An 18,799-nucleotide genomic window follows, 5' to 3' on the forward strand; every position below is an offset into this window, starting at 1 on the left:
CATCCCAGAGAACCCTGCACGCGTCGGAGTCGACGGGATCCGGAGAGAAGAGGTCAGAGTAAAAGGCTCTGGCCCTCTCGTTCACGCCCTCCGGATCCGTCAGAAGGGAGCCGTCGTCTGCCAGGAGGCAGGTGATGATCCTGCGGTCTCCCTTCTTTTTCTCCAACGCGTAGAAGAAGTGTGAGCCGCGGTCCATCTCCCGGAGGAACTGGATCCGCGAGCGCACAAACGCCCCCCGGGACCGCTGGAGCTGCAGGTCCCGCAGGGTGCTCTTCTTCTCTACGTACGCGCTCTGCTCGAGTGGGTCCCCGCGAGCCAGGCGGCTCTCCAGATCGAGCAGCTCCCTTTCCAGCCGCTCGATCCGTGAGTCCCTCCGCCTGCTCGCGCCCCTCGTGTACTCCTGACAGAAGATCTTGATCTGCGCTTTCCCCACGTCCCACCACTGACGCCACGTGGGGAAGCGAGATCGTCTGCCGTGCCAGACCGTCCAAAAGTCCCGGAAAGACCGCTCAAAGCGCTCGTCCTCCAACAAGGCGTTGTTAAAGTGCCAGTAGGCGGAGGCGTGCCCGACTGGCACCAGGGCCACCGCCACGGCCACCAGGTTGTGGTCCGTGAACGGCGCCGGCCTGATGTCGGAGGAGCGAACGCAGTGAGCGTGGTTCCTGGTGACGTAGAACCTGTCGATCCGGGACTGAGACACCCGCCCCTCCCTCACCCTGGTGAAGGTGAAGGCGGGGACGTCCGGGTGATGCCAACGCCAGATGTCGACCAGAGAGAGCTGAGCGGTCAGCTCTCTCAGAGCTGCCGACGAGAGAGGGTAGTGCTCTTGAGCCCCCACCCTGTCCGCGGCCTCGAGGGTGCAGTTGAAATCACCCCCGAGGACCACGCACTCGTCGGCGCCGATGCTGTTCATGTAGGTCGACATCCGGCGAAAGAACTGGACCCTCGCCGGACCCGTGGACGGCGCGTACACGTTCACCAGGTGAACGATACTGTCGCCGTCCCGGATCCGGTGGTGTAACAGACGGCCCGGCTCGACGTCTACCACATCGAGTACCGTGGGAAGAAAGGACCCGGAGAAGAGCGTCGCCACCCCACAGGAGGTGCCGGTGAGATGGCTGAACGACACTCTCCCCCCCCACTCCAGAAGCCAGTTGGCTTCCGTCTCTGGAGTCGTGTGGGTTTCCTGCAGGAAGCACACAGAGTAACCCCCTTTTTTCAGGAAGGAGATTACCTGGGCCCTGCGGAAAGGGTCCCTACACCCGTTGACGTTCACGGTACCGATGTGATACATGATCCTCTGTCAGGAGTGGTCGGTGACGCTCACGGGAGATCCTGAGTTCTCCCGAAGCTCACCAACTGGTCGTGTAACTTTCGGGCCCGAATGTGCACGTTCGAGCCCGAAGTTTTGTTGGCGTGGCTGGCCCTGAGGAAGGACCTCACAGAGGTTAGGACCCTCTGGAAGTCCCCCCATTTGTCCAGGGCCAGCTGTACCTTGTCCCTGCGGTGGATGGTGGCCTCCAAGAACTCCAGGAGATCCGCCGCAGGGATGTCAGGGAGAGAGACGGACGGAACCTCCGAGCCCACGCTGCCCGTGGACTCGGTATCCTCCTCCCTCTCCCTCAGCTCTCCATCGCCCCCCACGCGATGGTAAAGCACAACGCACTCCCGTTGGTGGGTGAGCGCGTTGCGCCTTATTTTGAGCTTCACCGGTCCTCCCTGCGCCCCACCCCCAGGGGACGCGACGGGAGAGACCGGCGGAGGGACCCTCGCGGGGACCGTCTGCACCCTCGATTTCGGGGGCGCAGACGGGCGCTCGGCGTACGCCGCCGAGCCAGATGGTTTAGTCCCCGCTCTGGGCCCCTCCTTTGAGGTCAGAGGCACGGTCTCAGGCCCGTCCTCTTTCCTCGAAGGAAGGGGATCCACCCTCTCGGGTCCTTCCCCTCCCTCCCCTAGAGAATGGGGATACACCCTTTCGGGTCCTTCCCCTTCCCCCGCATCAGTCACCGGGACCGCCTCGGGCGATGTCTCCCCCCCCGACGGACGCGCGAGGGCCGGAGCCCTCGTCGCCGCCGGAAAGGGAAGCCCGAGGCGGTTGTTGTTTCAGGGGCTCCTCCCGCGCCCCCTCGGTGACTGGAACCGGTCCCTCGACGCTGGGTCGGGGACCGGTTTCTTGGCCCCGTTGCACTTCGGGGAGGGGATCTACCCGAAGGGCTTCATTTGCCCTCACGGGTTCCTCCCTCCCCTTTGGCCTCTCGGCGGGGGCCTCTTCCATGGGCTCCGCTGCTTCCACGGAGCCCTGGACCGCCTCGGGGGGTGGTTCCTTCTCCCCCTCTGTGGCATTACGAGGGCCGGGGCCCTCATTGCCGGTAGAGGGGGGACGCCGAGGCGGTCGCTTTGGTTTTGGGGGGCCCTCTTTTGCCCCCCCGGGGACCCCCACCGTGAGGACGAGACGTGTGCACTTGCGTGCACACGTGGGGAGGCGTGCCTGCGCCTTCCTCTTCCCCCTGAGGCTGCCGGAGGCTGTCCCCTGCCCTGCCACGGCAACGGGGAGCCCACCTCCGGCAGCACTTCTCTCCTCGCCCTCTGGGTGGTTGAGGTGTTTGGTTTTTCGGGCGGCTTTGCCGCCCTGCCTCGCGGGGGGTGCCGTGGGGGGAGTCTCCTTATCAGGGACTCCCCCTGACCCACCGCCAGATGGTGCGGCGGCGGGCTTTGTCTCCCCCCGCTTGGCCTCCCCCGTGGACCTGGCCGCCACCTTCATTTTGCGGCGGGCGACCAAGGTCCATTCGGCGGCCTTCTCCCCCGACGCGCTTTCATGAGGCGCGGAGGGTCCGGCCACCTCGGGGGCCTTCTCTCCCTTTCCCCCCTCAGATGTTCCTGGGAGGGGGGCGGGTACTGTTTTGCCCCCCTTCTCTGTGGGCCTTTTGGAGGGCCCCGGGGGCGAGGTGGACTTGGAGGGGTGCGGTGCGGGCGCGGTTGGCTTTGCGCCCTGCTGGAGCTTGGGGCACCTCTTTTTCTGGTGCCCCAGCTCCTTGCAGTGGAAGCACCGCACCTCCTCCGAGGAAAAAAAGATTACATAATTGGTCCCCTCGAAGGGGACCACAAAGCTGCCCTCCACTGTCTCCCGCCCCGCCAGGTGGATAGTCACCTGGCGGCGGAAGGACAGGATGTGGCGGAGGGCCTGATCCTTGCAGCCCAGGGGGATGGGGTGGATGGCCGTTTTCAATTCCCCCAGGGCTTGCAAGTGGGGCATAAGCAGGGCATCCTGTATGAAAGGTGGCACGTTCGACAGGATGACCCTGCTGCCCAGCCCCGCGAGGGGCTCAATGGGGACGAACATGCCCCCCACGCTGAGACCCCTCTCGATCGCGGTGTTCGCGGCGGCCTCCGATTTCAGGAAAAACACGGCTTTCCCGTACATTTTGGAGGCCGCCACGATTGCAGATGGTCCCACCGCCTTCGCCATGGCCTTGACGAAGCCCTCGATCGAGAGGGAGTCTCGCAGGAGGCACCTGACCCCGTGCCTCCTGGTGATGTTTTTGAACGGGGGGGCCGCGTTGCTCGCAGCCGCCTTCGCCCATTGCTTGGGGGGCTGTTGTGTCTGCCCGCTCATTTTTATTTCTTTATATTTATTACTTTTATTTAGTGTTTTGTTTATTTATTTCGTTTTTATTTGCAAAACAAAACACACACACACAGAGAGAAGACAGACACACCCCCGCACTGCAAAACAGTTCCCAGTGCAGGGGTACACAAAAAGACAAACAAATGTATTTATGTATTTATTTTTAAAATAAAGAAATAAAATAAAGTACAAACACGCACCCCTGCACTCCAGTAGCACAGGGGCACAAAATAAAAATCAAAACCAAACAAAAGAAGATTTTTTAATAATTAAATAAACAAAAAAATAAAGCAAACAAACAAAAATTATTTATTTATTTATTTTTAAAACAACAAAATAAAAATTCACACAACACCCTGCACTCCAATAGTGCAGGGGGCACTCACACACACAAAAAGAAAAATAAAACAATCAAAAACACAAAGGTTTTTTTTTTTTTTTAAACAAACAAACGTATTTGTTTATTTTTTAAAACAAATAAACAAATACAAATCACACACCCCTGCACTCCAATAGTGCAGGGGTAAAAGGAAAATTCAAAAATAAACCGAAGTCTAAAACTAAAAAAATAGTTTTAAACTTAAAAGAAAATCAAAAAATAAACTAAGGGCAAACAAAGGAGCACATGGCCTGTGCTCCTTGCCTGCCCTTCCCCCACTCTGCACAAGGCAGGAGCAGGGGATTAAAACAAAAGTATTTTTAAAACAAAAACTAAAACAGTGTAATGATTAAAAATGATTTTAAAATAAACTAAAGAAAGTGCTCTTTAATAAAAAATTAAAAAGCAAAGAAAAGAAACAAGTTTAAGTAAAATAAAAATTAAAAGAACAATACAAACAAAAGAAAAAACAAGCCAAAATGGCTGCCCTCCTACACTTGCAAACAAGCAAGTGTAGGAGAACAAAAGAAAAAAAGAAATAAAATGTGTTTTTAAAACACTAAATAAAAGTTTTAATTAACAAAAAAGGTGCCCTGCTGCTTTAGAAAAAAGATAAAATCAAAAGATTTGGAAAATAAAAAGTTGAAATCACTGTTTTATGAACTCAGAGCAGGAGCTCTCGTCACGCGCGACTGCTCTTGCTCAAGGGTACAGCCTATTTAAGGGCCGGTAGAAAACTGCGTCGGCTGCCTATTGGCAGCCGGCGCACCAGCTGCCCGAAGGCAGCCGGTGAAAAGATTCGGTTTGGCACCCCCTAATCAAAAAAGGGGGGGCCAACAAAAGCCAGCCATTAACTAAGCCAGTTTTTTTTTTCAAAAATTAAATGTTCAAAACAAAGGGGGGGGTGGTGCAGAGCACGCCACCCAGAGCCCACTGGTCGACAAAAGCCGTCATGTCGCCAGTGGACTCCGCGCAGGCGTGCTCCAGCGCCACCCGGGAACGAAGGAGGGCCCTGAACATGGCCCCACAGTCAAAGAGACCCTCCCCGGTGATCTTACGCTTCCTGGTCTTGTAGATGGTAAGTTTGCCAAGAGCCAGGAGCAGATTCACCAGGAGGTCCCTCTTCCTGGTGGAGCCACGAACAGGGTGCCCAAAAATAAAAAGGGTAGGGGAAAAATGCAGCCAGAACTGCAGCAGGAGGTTCTTGAGGAACAGAAAGAACGGCTGCAGCCTGGCGCAAAGGAAATAAATGTGGAACACCGACTCGGACTCGCCGCAGAAAGGGCATGCGGGGTCCGAGTCGGTGAAGTGACGCAGGACCTCTCCTGACGCGAGCGCTCCGTGTAGCACCCTCCAGCCCAGGTCCCCAGCGCCTCTGGGGACCAGCGGGGAGTACAAAGCCTCCCACTGGGGCCTCTCGCCCTCCGGGGGTTGGAGGGGCTCCCGCCAAGCGGTGTCTCGGCGGGAGACGAGGGCGAGGAAGTGGAGGGTGTGGAGCGCCATCGCGTACAGGGTCCTCCTCGACACGGAACGAAGGGGGGTCGAGGAGAACTGCGAGGTCCTGCTCAGGTGATTCTCGAGGGGAGGCTGAGGGGGAGCCCGATCCTTTGGTTTGATCAGCAGGACCGGAGAGCCGGGGGTAGGGAGGGACGATGGCTCCCCGGTCCTGAGGACCCCCTCGAGATACCCGACAGAGTCTGGGTGCAAAGCTGCTTTGCACTCCCGGATCGCTCGGCGGGCCGTTCTGAGGGTCCCCCGAGTCGCCCTGGCGACCAGCGACCCGGGAGTCAGCCACGCCGAGCGTTGGTGGTCCAGGAGATCCCAGACTCTGGTCACCTTGGCCGAGATCAACAGGCTCCGCACCGCGGGGGATTCCAACGCCTGCGCACCTAGATGGGGGTTGTGCAGCAGGGGCTCCAGAAGGAATTCCTCCCCCTCGGTCGGAACCGCGTCTCGGCCGATGTCGAACATGCTCCAGGTCCTGAGCAGGTCCTGGTAAAAGACCGGCAGCTCGGGGAGACGGATTCCCCGGAGATCGATCCAAAAGAGCTGCCGGTCGTAGCCCAGGTCGTGCAGCTGGCGCAACAGGAGGGACGCCAGCGTGCACCACTGCGGGGCCGGGTCTGCGTACAGGAATCTCTGCAGCGTCTGGAGGCGGAAGGTGTGCACCTGGCTCTTGATGCACACCAACCCTTGCCCTCCCTCGGCCAGAGGGAGGCTCAGAACCGCCACAGAGACCCAGTGCTTTCCGGCCCAGAAGAAGTCCGTCAGCTTCCTCTGGACCCTGGCCACAAACTCAGGGGGCGGGCTCAGGACGGTGAGTCGATGCCAAAGCATCGACGCCACCAGTTGGTTAATCACTAAAGCCCGTCCCCTGAAGGAAAGCAGTTTCAGCAGACCCGACCACGACCTCAGCCTCGCAGCCACCTTGTCCTCCAACTCCACCCAGTTGGCTGCGACCGAGGTCTCCGCGGGGCTCAGGTGGACTCCCAGATATTTGAAGCCGTCCGCGCTCCACTTGAACTGCTGGAGCGCGACGGGAAGGGAGTCCACCCGCCAGGGACCTACTAGTAACCCGGAGCACTTGTCCCAGTTGATCCTGGCAGAGGAAGCGGCAGAGTATACACTCTGGCAGCTCCGCATCCTCTCCAGGTCAACCGGGTCGGAGGCCACCAGGAGCACGTCGTCGGCATATGCCGACAGGACCACCCTCGTGTCCGACGCGCCGAGCGCCAACCCCGTGAGCCTCCTGCGAAGGAGGCAGAGGAAGGGCTCGATGCACAGCGCGTACAGTTGTCCGGACAGAGGGCAGCCCTGACGCACTCCTCTCCCAAACGCGAGGGGCGCGGTCAGGGACCAGTTGACCTTCAACAGGCACTCGGCAGAGGCGTACAGCATCCGGAACAGGCCGACGAAACGCGGCCCGAATCCGAATGCTCGCAGGGTTCCGAAGAGATACTCGTGATCCACCCGGTCGAACGCCTTCTCCTGATCCAGCGACAGGAAGGCGACCGACCGACCGGTCCTCCTGCAGTAGTGCAGCAGGTCCCGAACCAGGAAGATGTTGTCGAAAATCGTCCGGTTCGGGACCGTGTAGGACTGGTCGGGGTGGATCACGTCTGCCAGCACGGACTTGAGCCTCAAGGAGGCGGCCTTGGCCACGATTTTATAGTCCGTGCACAGCAGCGAGACCGGGCGCCAGTTCTTCAGGCAGCGGAGATCCCCCTTCTTGGGCAGGAGCGTGATCACCGCCCGCCTCATCGAAAGGGGCATCTCCCCGGTCTCGTAGGCTTCCGCCAGGACCCGCGCAAAGGCGGGCCCCAGCAAGTCCCAAAACTTCTTGAAGAACTCCACGGTCAGCCCGTCGATGCCCGGCGATTTGTTATAGGGCATCCGACTGAGGGCGTCGGAGAGCTCGGCCAGGGTCAGCTGGCCCTCGAACTCGTCCCTGACGCCCTCGCCGACCGTGGGAAGCCCATCCCAGAGAACCCTGCACGCGTCGGAGTCGACGGGATCCGGAGAGAAGAGGTCAGAGTAAAAGGCTCTGGCCCTCTCGTTCACGCTCTCCGGATCCGTCAGAAGGGAGCCGTCGTCTGCCAGGAGGCAGGTGATGTTCCTGCGGTCTCCCTTCTTTTTCTCCAACGCGTAGAAGAAGTGTGAGCCGCGGTCCATCTCCCGGAGGAACTGGATCCGCGAGCGCACAAACGCCCCCCGGGACCGCTGGAGCTGCAGGTCCCGCAGGGTGCTCTTCTTCTCTACGTACGCGCTCTGCTCGAGTGGGTCCCCGCGAGCCAGGCGGCTCTCCAGACCGAGCAGCTCCCTTTCCAGCCGCTCGATCCGTGAGTCCCTCCGCCTGCTCGCGCCCCTCGTGTACTCCTGACAGAAGATCTTGATCTGCGCTTTCCCCACGTCCCACCACTGACGCCACGTGGGGAAGCGAGATCGTCTGCCGTGCCAGACCGTCCAAAAGTCCCGGAAAGACCGCTCAAAGCGCTCGTCCTCCAACAAGGCGTTGTTAAAGTGCCAGTAGGCGGAGGCGTGCCCGACTGGCACCAGGGCCACCGCCACGGCCACCAGGTTGTGGTCCGTGAACGGCGCCGGCCTGATGTCGGAGGAGCGAACGCAGTGAGCGTGGTTCCTGGTGACGTAGAACCTGTCGATCCGGGACTGAGACACCCGCCCCTCCCTCACCCTGGTGAAGGTGAAGGCGGGGACGTCCGGGTGCTGCTAACGCCAGATGTCGACCAGAGAGAGCTGAGCGGTCAGCTCTCTCAGGGCTGCCGACGAGAGAGGGTAGTGCTCTTGCGCCCCCACCCTGTCCGCGGCCTCGAGGGTGCAGTTGAAATCACCCCCGAGGACCACGCACTCGTCGGCGCCGATGTTGTTCATGTAGGTCGACATCCGGCGAAAGAACTGGACCCTCGCCGGACCCGTGGACGGCGCGTACACGTTCACCAGGTGAACGATACTGTCGCCGTCTCGGATCCGGTGGTGTAACAGACGGCCCGGCTCGACGTCTACCACATCGAGTACCGTGGGAAGAAAGGACCCGGAGAAGAGCGTCGCCACCCCACAGGAGGTGCCGGTGAGATGGCTGAACGACACTCTCCCCCCCCACTCCAGAAGCCAGCTGGCTTCCGTCTCTGGAGTCGTGTGGGTTTCCTGCAGGAAGCACACAGAGTAACCCCCTTTTTTCAGGAAGGAGATTACCTGGGCCCTGCGGAAAGGGTCCCTACACCCGTTGACGTTCACGGTACCGATGTGATACATGATCTTCTGTCAGGAGTGGTCGGTGACGCTCACGGGAGATCCTGAGTTCTCCCGAAGCTCACCAACTGGTCGTGTAACTTTCGGGCCCGAATGTGCACGTTCGAGCCCGAAGTTTTGTTGGCGTGGCTGGCCCTGAGGAAGGACCTCACAGAGGTTAGGACCCTCTGGAAGTCCCCCCATTTGTCCAGGGCCAGCTGTACCTTGTCCCTGCGGTGGATGGTGGCCTCCAAGAACTCCAGGAGATCCGCCGCAGGGATGTCAGGGAGAGAGACGGACGGAACCTCCGAGCCCACGCTGCCCGTGGACTCGGTATCCTCCTCCCTCTCCCTCAGCTCTCCATCGCCCCCCACGCGATGGTAAAGCACAACGCACTCCCGTTGGTGGGTGAGCGCGTTGCGCCTTATTTTGAGCTTCACCGGTCCTCCCTGCGCCCCACCCCCAGGGGACGCGACGGGAGAGACCGGCGGAGGGACCCTCGCGGGGACCGTCTGCACCCTCGATTTCGGGGGCGCAGACGGGCGCTCGGCGTACGCCGCCGAGCCAGATGGTTTGGTCCCCGCTCTGGGTCCCTCCTTTGAGGTCAGAGGCACGGTCTCAGGCCCGTCCTCTTTCCTCGAAGGAAGGGGATCCACCCTCTCGGGTCCTTCCCCTCCCTCCCCTAGAGAAAGGGGATACACCCTTTCGGGTCCTTCCCCTTCCTCCGCATCAGTCACCGGGACCGCCTCGGACGATGTTTCCCCCCCGACGGACGCGCGAGGGCCGGAGCCCTCGTCGCCGCCGGAAAGGGAAGCCCGAGGCGGTTGTTGTTTCAGGGGCTCCTCCCGCGCCCCCTCGGTGACTGGAACCGGTCCCTCGATGCTGGGTCGGGGACCGGTTTCTTGGCCCCGTTGCACTTCGGGGAGGGGATCTACCATGAGGGCACCACCTTCTGCCCTCTCTGGTTCTTCCCCTCCCTTCCGCGCTCCGGAGACCAATGTAAGCGAGGGCTCCGCAGAGCCCACCGCTGCCTCAGGGGGTGTTTCCTTTTCCCCCTCCGCGGCGGCACGAGGGCCGAAACCCCCGTCGCCGCTAGAGAGGGAAGTCTGAGGCAGCTTTTGTTCTTGGGGGGGCTGTTCTTCCCCCCCCTCTGACCCCTCAGCAGGGGTCGCTTGCATGGGCTCCACGTTGTTTGCGGAGCCCACGCTTGCCTCGGGGGCCGGATCCGCCTCCTCCCCGGAGACGGGAGCCAGAGGCAGTTCTTTTTGTGGGAGGGGTGGTTCTTCCCCCCCCTCCGGCCCCTTGGCGGAGATCGCCTGCATGGGCTCCGCGTTATCCGCGGAGCCCATGCCTGCCTCGGAAGCTGTTTCCGCCGCCCCCTCCTCGGCAACACAGGTTTCAGGACCCGTGTCGCCTTTGGAGGAAGGCGGTGCCCGAGGCAGGTGTTCTGTCGGGGGCCCCTCCTGCGCCCCCTCAGCGACCTCCGCTGCAGCCGGCCCCTCGGTGGTAGAGTCGGGGCCGGCTTCCGAGGTCTCTTTAGTGACGGGGAGGGGATCTACCCGAAGGGCTCCAGCTGCCCTCGCGGGTTCCTCCCTCCCCTTTGGCCTCTCGGCGGGGGCCTCTTCCATGGGCTCCACCGTTTCCGTGGGGCCGCGGACCGCCTCAGGGGATGGATCCTTCTCCCCCTCTGTGGCATTACGAGGGCCGAGGCCCTCGTTGCCGGCAGAGGGGGGACGCCGAGGCGGTCGCTTTGGTTTTGGGGGGCCCTCTTTCGCCCCCCCGGGGACCCCCACCATGAGGCCGAGACGTGTGCACTTGCGTGCACACGTAGGAAGACGTGCTTGCGCCCGCCTCTTCCCCCTGAGGCTGCCGGAGGCGGTCTCCTGCCCTGCCACGGCGACGGGGAGCCCACCTCTGGCAGCGCTTCTCTCCTCGCCCTCTGGGGGGAGGAGGTGTTTGGTTTTACGGGCGGCTTTGCCGCCCTGCCTCGCGGGGGGTGCCGTGGGGGGAGTCTCCTTATCAGGGACTCCCCCTGACCCACCGCCAGATGGTGCGGCGGCGGGCTTCGTCTCCCCCCGCTTGGCCTCCCCCGTGGACCTGGCCGCCACCTTCATTTTGCGGCGGGCGACCAAGGTCCAGTCGGTGGTCTTCTCCCCCGGCGCGCTTCCCGGAGGCGTGGAGGGTCCGGCCACCTCGGGGGCCTTCTCTCCCTTTCCCCCCTCAGATGTTCCTGGGAGGGGGGCGGGTACCTTTTTGCCCCCCTCTGTGGGCCTTTTTGAGGGCCCCGGGGGCGAGGTGGTCTCGGAGGGGTGCGGTGCGGGCGCGGCTGGCTTTGCGCACTGCTGGAGCTTGGGGCACCTCTTTTTCTGGTGCCCCAGCTCCTTGCAGTGAAAGCACCGCACCTCCTCCGAGGAATAAAAGATTACGTAATTGGTCCCCTCAAAGGGGACCACAAAGCTGCCCTCCGCGGTGTCCCTCCCCGCCAGGTGGATGGTTACCTGGCGGCGGAAGGACAGGATGTGGCGGAGGGCCTGGTCTTTGCAGCCCAGGGGGAGGGGGTGGATCGATGTTTTGATCTCCCCCAGGGCTTGCAAGTGGGGCCTGAGCAGGTCGTCCCTCAAAAAAGGTGGCACGTTTGATAGGACGACCCTTGTGCCCAGGCCCGCGAGCGGTTCGACGGGGATAAAAATCCCCGCCACCGCGAGACCCCTCTCGATCGCTGTATTCGCGGCGGCACGATGGCCGATGGCCCCACCACCTTGGCCATGGCCTTGACAAAGCCCTCGATCGAGAGGGAATCCTTCAGGAGGCACCTGACCCCGTGCCTCCTGGTAATGTTCCTGAAAGGGGCTGCAGCCTCCCCTGCAGCCACCTTTGCCCATTGATTGGTGGGCTTTGCTGTCTGCCCACTCATTATTAAATTTTTATTAGTTGTTTTTATTTATTTATTCATTACAAAACAAACAATAAATAAAAAATAAAACAAACACAAATTGCACACCCCTGCACTCCAATAGTGCAGGGGCACACAAAACAAAGTTTTTTTGTTTTTTTTTTTTAATAATTAAATAAACAAAAAATAAAACAAACAAACAAAAAATTATTTATTGAGTTTTAAAACAACAAAAATAAAAATTCACACACACACAAAAAGAAAAATAAAATAAAATAAAAAACACAAAGGTTTTTTTTTTTTTTTTTTTTTTTTATAACAAACAAACGTATTTGTTTATTTTTTAAACAAATAAACAAATACAAATCACACACCCCTGCACTCCAATAGTGCAGGGGTAAAAGAAAAATTCAAAAAATAAATCAAAGTTTAAAACTAAAGAAGTTTCAAACTTAAAAGAAAATCAAAAACCAAACTAAGGGCAAACAAAGGAGCACATGGCCTGTGCTCCTTGCCTGCCCTTCCCCCACTCTGCACAAGGCAGGAGCAGGGGATTAAAACAAAAGTATTTTTAAAACGAAAACTAAAACAGTGTAATTATTAAAAATGATTTTAAAATAAACTAAAGAAAGTGCTCTTTAATATAAAATTAAAAAGCAAAGAACAGAAACTAGTTTAAATGAAGTAAAAATTAAAAGAACAAAACAAACAAAAGAAAAAACAGGCCAAAATGGCTGCCCTCCTACACTTGCAAACAAAGCAAGTGTAGGAGAACAAAAGAAAAAAAGAAATAAAGTGTGTTTTAAAACACTAAATAAAAGTTTTAATTAACAAAAAAGGTGCCCTGCTGCTTTAAAAAAAAGATAAAATCAAAAGATTTGGAAAATAAAAAGTTGAAATCACTGTTTTATGAACTCAGAGCAGGAGCTCTCGTCACGCGCGACTGCTCTTGCTCAAGGGTACAGCAGCAGTGTACCCCATCGGGGATTGAACCCACGACCCTCCGGTCAAGAGTCCAGAGCCCTAACCACTACTCCACACTGCTGCTAGCACATACATAACAATTTTCAATCACGTCATATACAGTATCTTCCCCAGTTTCAGGCACAGGTGTATAGTGCTGTTATGTGAATTATTTTCTGTGAAATACAATAAATAAATACAGGGTTCGACATTAACCATGGCCCGGCGGCCCAGGGCCGGTAGTGAGCGCAGTTTGGCCGTTAGTTATGAAGCACCACAGGCCCAACTGGGCCGGTGACATTTTTTAACTGTATAATGTATATAGTATAGTGCACATGGCTTCCGTTTCATGAACGTAGGAAAATGGGTCAGTGTGCCAAAAAGCTGAAAACCGAATTTACAAACCCATTTTAAAAAACATACCCACCCCACCCCCTCGATAACGGCATAATCGAAACTCGTCCAAACTTTCCCGCCACACGTCGTGTTTGTTGTATGGTCAGCATCTGAGACTACGTACTGAAGTGCTGTTGGTAATACTCGTTACCTCGACATGGCAGTTTTTTACAATTCGTTTTTTTAATTTTTTTACAACGACGCAACCAACTGCACCAATAAGCCAAAAGTAAAGCCTTTAAATCAATAATGATAAGAAAGAAACTATTAAAAAAAAATTAAAAATATAGAGTGGAGTGGAAGAAAGACATAATCTGGCATCATGATGACAGTGAAACAAATGTCAGTTTCCTTGACTTGCAGATAAAACAATAGCTTTTTGTTGGGAATTCAACATTTAGTTACCCTGAGTCTCACAGTAATATTTCACAAGATAACAGGTGTTTGTCTGCTGCTGTGACTGCAGCGTAAAAAGATGCACCGATGAATACCCAGATACGCCACATGGAAGCTGGACAACGGGATCGAATTGTCTAACGTTTTGATTTGGGGTACAATGTGTTCAGGTCAGAAATGCCATTCACAATCTTTACAGGACTCATTCACATCAGCAGTAAGATTGGTGCTGACTTGGGAGAGGCTACAAGCGACAACGATCTGAGAACGATTATTTTTATTTAAACACGATTAATAATGTTTATTATTAGGATTAGTATAAATCTGTTAACCTTTTAGCGTTGCTGTTACCATGGTAACAGCTCGGTAGCAAGTTTGCTTGTAAAAAAACGAGTATCATTTGTATACATACATTTTTAAATCTTGAATACAGTATTTTTATTTTCTGACAAGCACGCCAACGTATGCATGTTAAATGGCTGAAATAATACAACAGCTTTGCTTAGCCACTTTTCTGTATTTGAGAAGTGGACTCTCTTTGGTTAACGTACACATTACTAAACATACATACGGAAATGAAAAACCATCATGAAAGAATATGCATGCAAGCTAAAGTTTTTTTTTTGTTTGTTTGTTTTTTCCCCCTTTCGGTTTTTTTCAGGACCGAGTCCGTTTGTGTTCACAATGCAGTTTGCAAGTGAACTCGGTTCTATAAGGTGTGTGAACCGGATGTTTACAATATCCTGCAAGGCATATTGAAAGATGGCAGTTATTGATGTATTGCTTCTGTTTTTAATATAGCATGTTTTAGATTCTTGCATATTTCTGTGGAAGAAAGCACTGGGGGAGCACTTCGCTAACTTAATGGATACATTTCTTGAATGCCTACAGTAGGAGAATGCAGTTTACGCAATTCTGCACGGTTCTCCTAATGTTGGCATTAAACAAAGTAATTTGAGAAAAGATCAAATATAATTTACTATTTTGTGAGTTTGTCTGAAGCCAAAAATAACAGTATTTATAGTAACACAATAATAGTTTAAAAATTAAACATCGGGTGAATTTATTCCAGATGATAACTTGTTTTATTTTTATGTTGTCATCTAGTCAAAATATGTTAAATGTACAAACAGCCAGATTTAAAAAATAGATCAGCTGTTACCATTTAAACATATGGAATACACATAACTGGAATGGTTAAACAAATAATCCATAAGATTGTTTATTTTATTTTTGAGTGGTGCTAACACACAACCTAATACATTACTCTGCTATTAACTTGCCAAGCAGAGTGATACAGTTTTGTACTTACTATTGGGTCAGTTAAAATTGTATCCGGGCCAGTAGTAGAAAATCTAAATGTAGAGCCATGAAAAAGGTCGTTTTGACCAGTACCAAACCTGACAAGGCTTCCTTACAACCTGTAACACCAATAAATAAATAAATAAATCTCCTCGTTTTATTCTCTGTAGATAGACAGGCATCCATTTTTCACTCTCAGCTGTGTGTATACAGATGACCCAGTCTGCCAAGCACATTTCTTAGGGACTGCTGTCATCTGCCAGTAAAAAACAAAACTGCATATACTTTTACAATACAGTTTTCTTATTCTTTCATTGAAGCACATTAAAAAGATGTGTTAAACTTTGCAGATGCACATATAAGTGCCTGCACGCTGTTCTCATGGGAGTGACAAATCTGGACTTGCATGCGCTCCACATGGAAATTGTGGGATAAGCAGCTGGGTGATTAAAACCTTTTATGATGTCACGTCACTGCCTGTGTCTGTGATGTCATGACAGAATCTCATGGGTGAAAGTCCGACATTGATACATGTGTTTTTTTTTTTTTTTTTTAAACACAATGAAATGCACCCTACATGAACAGTGGTTTGACCCATAGTCCTGTAAAGTTAAATACTGTAAAACAAGAACATTTCATGAGCAAGAAATGTTTGCTAATTTTGCGTTTATTAAAAATCTGCAAAATTAATATGCCATGAAATATATTATTCATGCATGTGCCGTACATTAAAAGAAAAAGAAGCACAAACATTTATTGCAGCAAAAATGGACCTTGAAGGCCATTAGCGAAATGAAGTTGTGGCAAACATGACATATCGGTACTGTACGTTTAACAGAGAGCCACTTGCGTATAAAAGCTGAACAATTAGCTTGTTGAGGAGGCTTGCTGGAGGTCACTACGGGTGCTGTATGGAGGTTGGCGGTTCCTGTTTGCTATGCAGTCTGGGATGGAAGGCATTGTGTGATGTCATCAGGAAGTTTGGAGCTGAGTGCTGTGACTGATGGCGTGTTCGAACGAAACAATTTTGAAAAGGAAAAAGTTTTCTATATTATCAGCGGCTGCATGAGGAAAACGTTGACTAAACTACTTGCCAAGTATTTGGAACAAACTACGTGCCGGAGGCCAGATGAACAAACAAGGTTAACTAACCTGTTTGTTCCAGCGGAACAGGTCGTACAGCTTTGAAATTGGGGAGTTTGGTTTTAGGTCATTGAAAGGATTCCCGCATCGTTGTTTCGATTGCTAAAGGGAAATTGACATTTTTGTGACTGGTTCAATATCCAATTCAGTCGCTGTAAGGAAGAGAAAATAATTCGAATATAACTGACTTGCAGCATATTAAATGAACATTACTCTGTCTATCAGAACTGCTAGAGAATTACCGCCAATCCTTGTGTGTTACAGACTCGTGTGTTATTTTCTGTACTTTATTATTTTTCTTCTATTTATTTATTTTGTTTTGACCAGTAAATAATTATAAATATTGCTTTATAGTATACTGTTTTTTTTGTTTCTGTATTTTATTTTAGTAAATTGTTAATTAACTTTTGCTTTGTTGATTAATTGTTGGGTATGTATATTGCGTTGTGTGTGTTTGCTGAGACTATTGAAACCCGGCTTGCAGTTTAATAGTGTAAATTGGCTCGTGAGGGTATATTCCCGCAACCACTGGCGTTGATTACTAAAGAGGTGTCTTTGGTAACACGATGGTAAAGTTAGTTTGTCTCTTGGAAGGACCGTATTTAAAGCAGGTTTCCAATAGGGATGAAAAGCTTTTCATTGTTGTGTACTGTTTGTTACTACCATAGCAATTAACTGTTATTTTTATGTTTGGTTAATTAATATTTTGTTCTGTACATGTTTTGTTTCTTTGTTCTGTAAAACTTGTTTTTTTTATTTTGTTTATAATTTGGTTTCATTATTTTGGGGTAAATGGACTTAAAGCTGGAGCCATCTAAATATATATATATATATTTTACCTCATAAGCAACTTGTTTGATCATTCAATTAATTACTAGTCCCCTTTTACTCTGGTTGATATAGGACTTGAATAGGATAATGGGTTTTCTGGTCTTCTGGTCCTGGTAATGTGGTTAAGTTAAATAATTTGATAGGACATTTATTACTATCTGGCACCCCAGAGCTTGACGCCGTTACAAAGTTGCCGCTAAAAAATCATTTTTTACAGTAGGTTCTTTTATTTCTCAAAAATAATAATTCCGGTCCTCTTGATGCGATTTTCAATAAAAAATAGTTTAATTCTGGAACAGGGGAAAAACAATGATACACAGTACAGAACGTGACCACATATGAACTGCATGGACAAACGTAACTGTAGGTTTGGCCATACAAGACCCTTCATCGCTGTATGGTGAGCTTGATGCAAGAGTAAAGAGTACAGAAATACATAGGTTTAAATAGAAGGCAAAACCAGCCCCCCTCCTTCCCCCAGCCGAAACCTGACACCTTGTCTGTGGGAACCTGTCTCTGTCGGGCGTGATCGTGTTTTTAACACCTATGCTCAAATCCGCTCTATACAGGGGAAATAGCACCTTGAAAACCAGGATCTTCTGCCTGACTTCAAAGGGTACTCTGAACTTCAAAGTAACCAGATCTTATCCTGTTTCCCCAGACAGACAGGGCCCCTGGTAGTGTGTGAGATTAGAAGGAGAGAGACAGTTAAGAATGTATTCCTTCTTACTATAACAAGAGAATTGTAAAATAGTTAATACAATATTTAAAATCTTACAGTCCGCACTGCACTGTTTACAACAGCTAACATTAGCGGCGGTGTGACTGCAACAGAAGATACTGGGCAGTTTGTGGAGACTACAAGAAAATTATTAATTAAATATAAGCTAGGTACAGTGCTCGAATTATGGGACAGAAAGTAGGTGGGCCCAAAAATGTGATCCCAGTAATATAAACGATGGAAACTATATTTCACATCCAGCGTGAAACAGGGACATATTTTTTTCTATTGTCATCTGATCAAAACATACAAAAAGCCAGGTTAGAAAAATTAGATCAGCTTTTACCATTAAAAAAAAAAATATATATATATATATATATATATATATATATATATATATATATATATACAAAAAAGAAAGAGATTGGAGTTTTCCATTGAATACTTGAAGAAGCCTGATGATTTTTCAACCAAATTTTATGGTCAGATGAATCCAAATTTTATGGTCAGATGAATCCAAAACTTTTTTTCACCAAGAAAGCAACAATATGTTTGGAGGAAGAGAGGAGAAGAATTTAAAGAAAAGAAAAGTTAATCATTCCCAGTGTTAAACATGATGGAGGTTGTGTGATGGTATGGGCTAGTATTTCTTCCTCAGGCACCAACGACCTTCATATTGTAGAAGGATCAATGAATGCTGCAAAATATCAAGATATCTTGCACTCTCATTTGTTACTCGGTGCTAGAAGGCTCATAGGACAGAGGTTTGTAATGACCCTAAGCATTCTGCAAAGTCTACAAAGGAATTTCTGAAAAAAAGAAAGATTACAGTTATGGAATGACCATCTCAGTCCCCAGATGAATCCCATCGAGATGTTGTGGATTGACTTGAAGCCTGATGTTGCAAAAAGGAAACCAAGTCGATTGCGGAACTCAAGGCGGTATGTGTTGAAGAATGGGCAAAAATATCTCTGGAAAGAACTGGTTTCAAAATACAAAAAAAGAATCCAAGCTGTAAAGGAAGCAAAGGGTGGGCACACAAAGTGCTAATTTAAGGGTGCCCAAATACTTTTGTCAAAGTATGAAATTAGTTTTTGCATGTTATTTTTCATTTTATGCATGTTATGTAATAATTTGTTGTTTTATTATAAAGCTGCCTCTCTACTTTTGCCTGTGACTGTATATATTGAGCAAAAACGTTTATATACAGTATATGCTGTGACAACAGTGTGGTTTTTTTTCGAATGTGGTTTATAAGTTACAGAATGAGAGATACATTGCAATATTACAGAGGAAAGCAATATAGACTCAACATGCGTTCATTACTAGACAAAAAACCAGAGCTCAACAAATAAACGCAGATTTTTTTGTAATCTGTCTGGAAGTACACCACTTTTTTTTTAC

At 51.4% G+C, this 18,799-nt stretch overlaps 1 protein-coding gene across 2 annotated transcripts in view; it reads left to right on the forward strand.

The window, feature by feature from the left end:
- Positions 1–18,799, forward strand: part of LOC117399661 (lanC-like protein 2) — a 70,178-nt gene that overhangs the window by 46,121 nt on the left and 5,258 nt on the right. The gene's annotated exons all lie outside the window — the stretch shown is intronic.

The sequence above is a fragment of the Acipenser ruthenus genome, chromosome 4, assembly GCF_902713425.1.
Source record: "Acipenser ruthenus chromosome 4, fAciRut3.2 maternal haplotype, whole genome shotgun sequence".
Classification (NCBI taxonomy): domain Eukaryota; kingdom Metazoa; phylum Chordata; class Actinopteri; order Acipenseriformes; family Acipenseridae; genus Acipenser; species Acipenser ruthenus.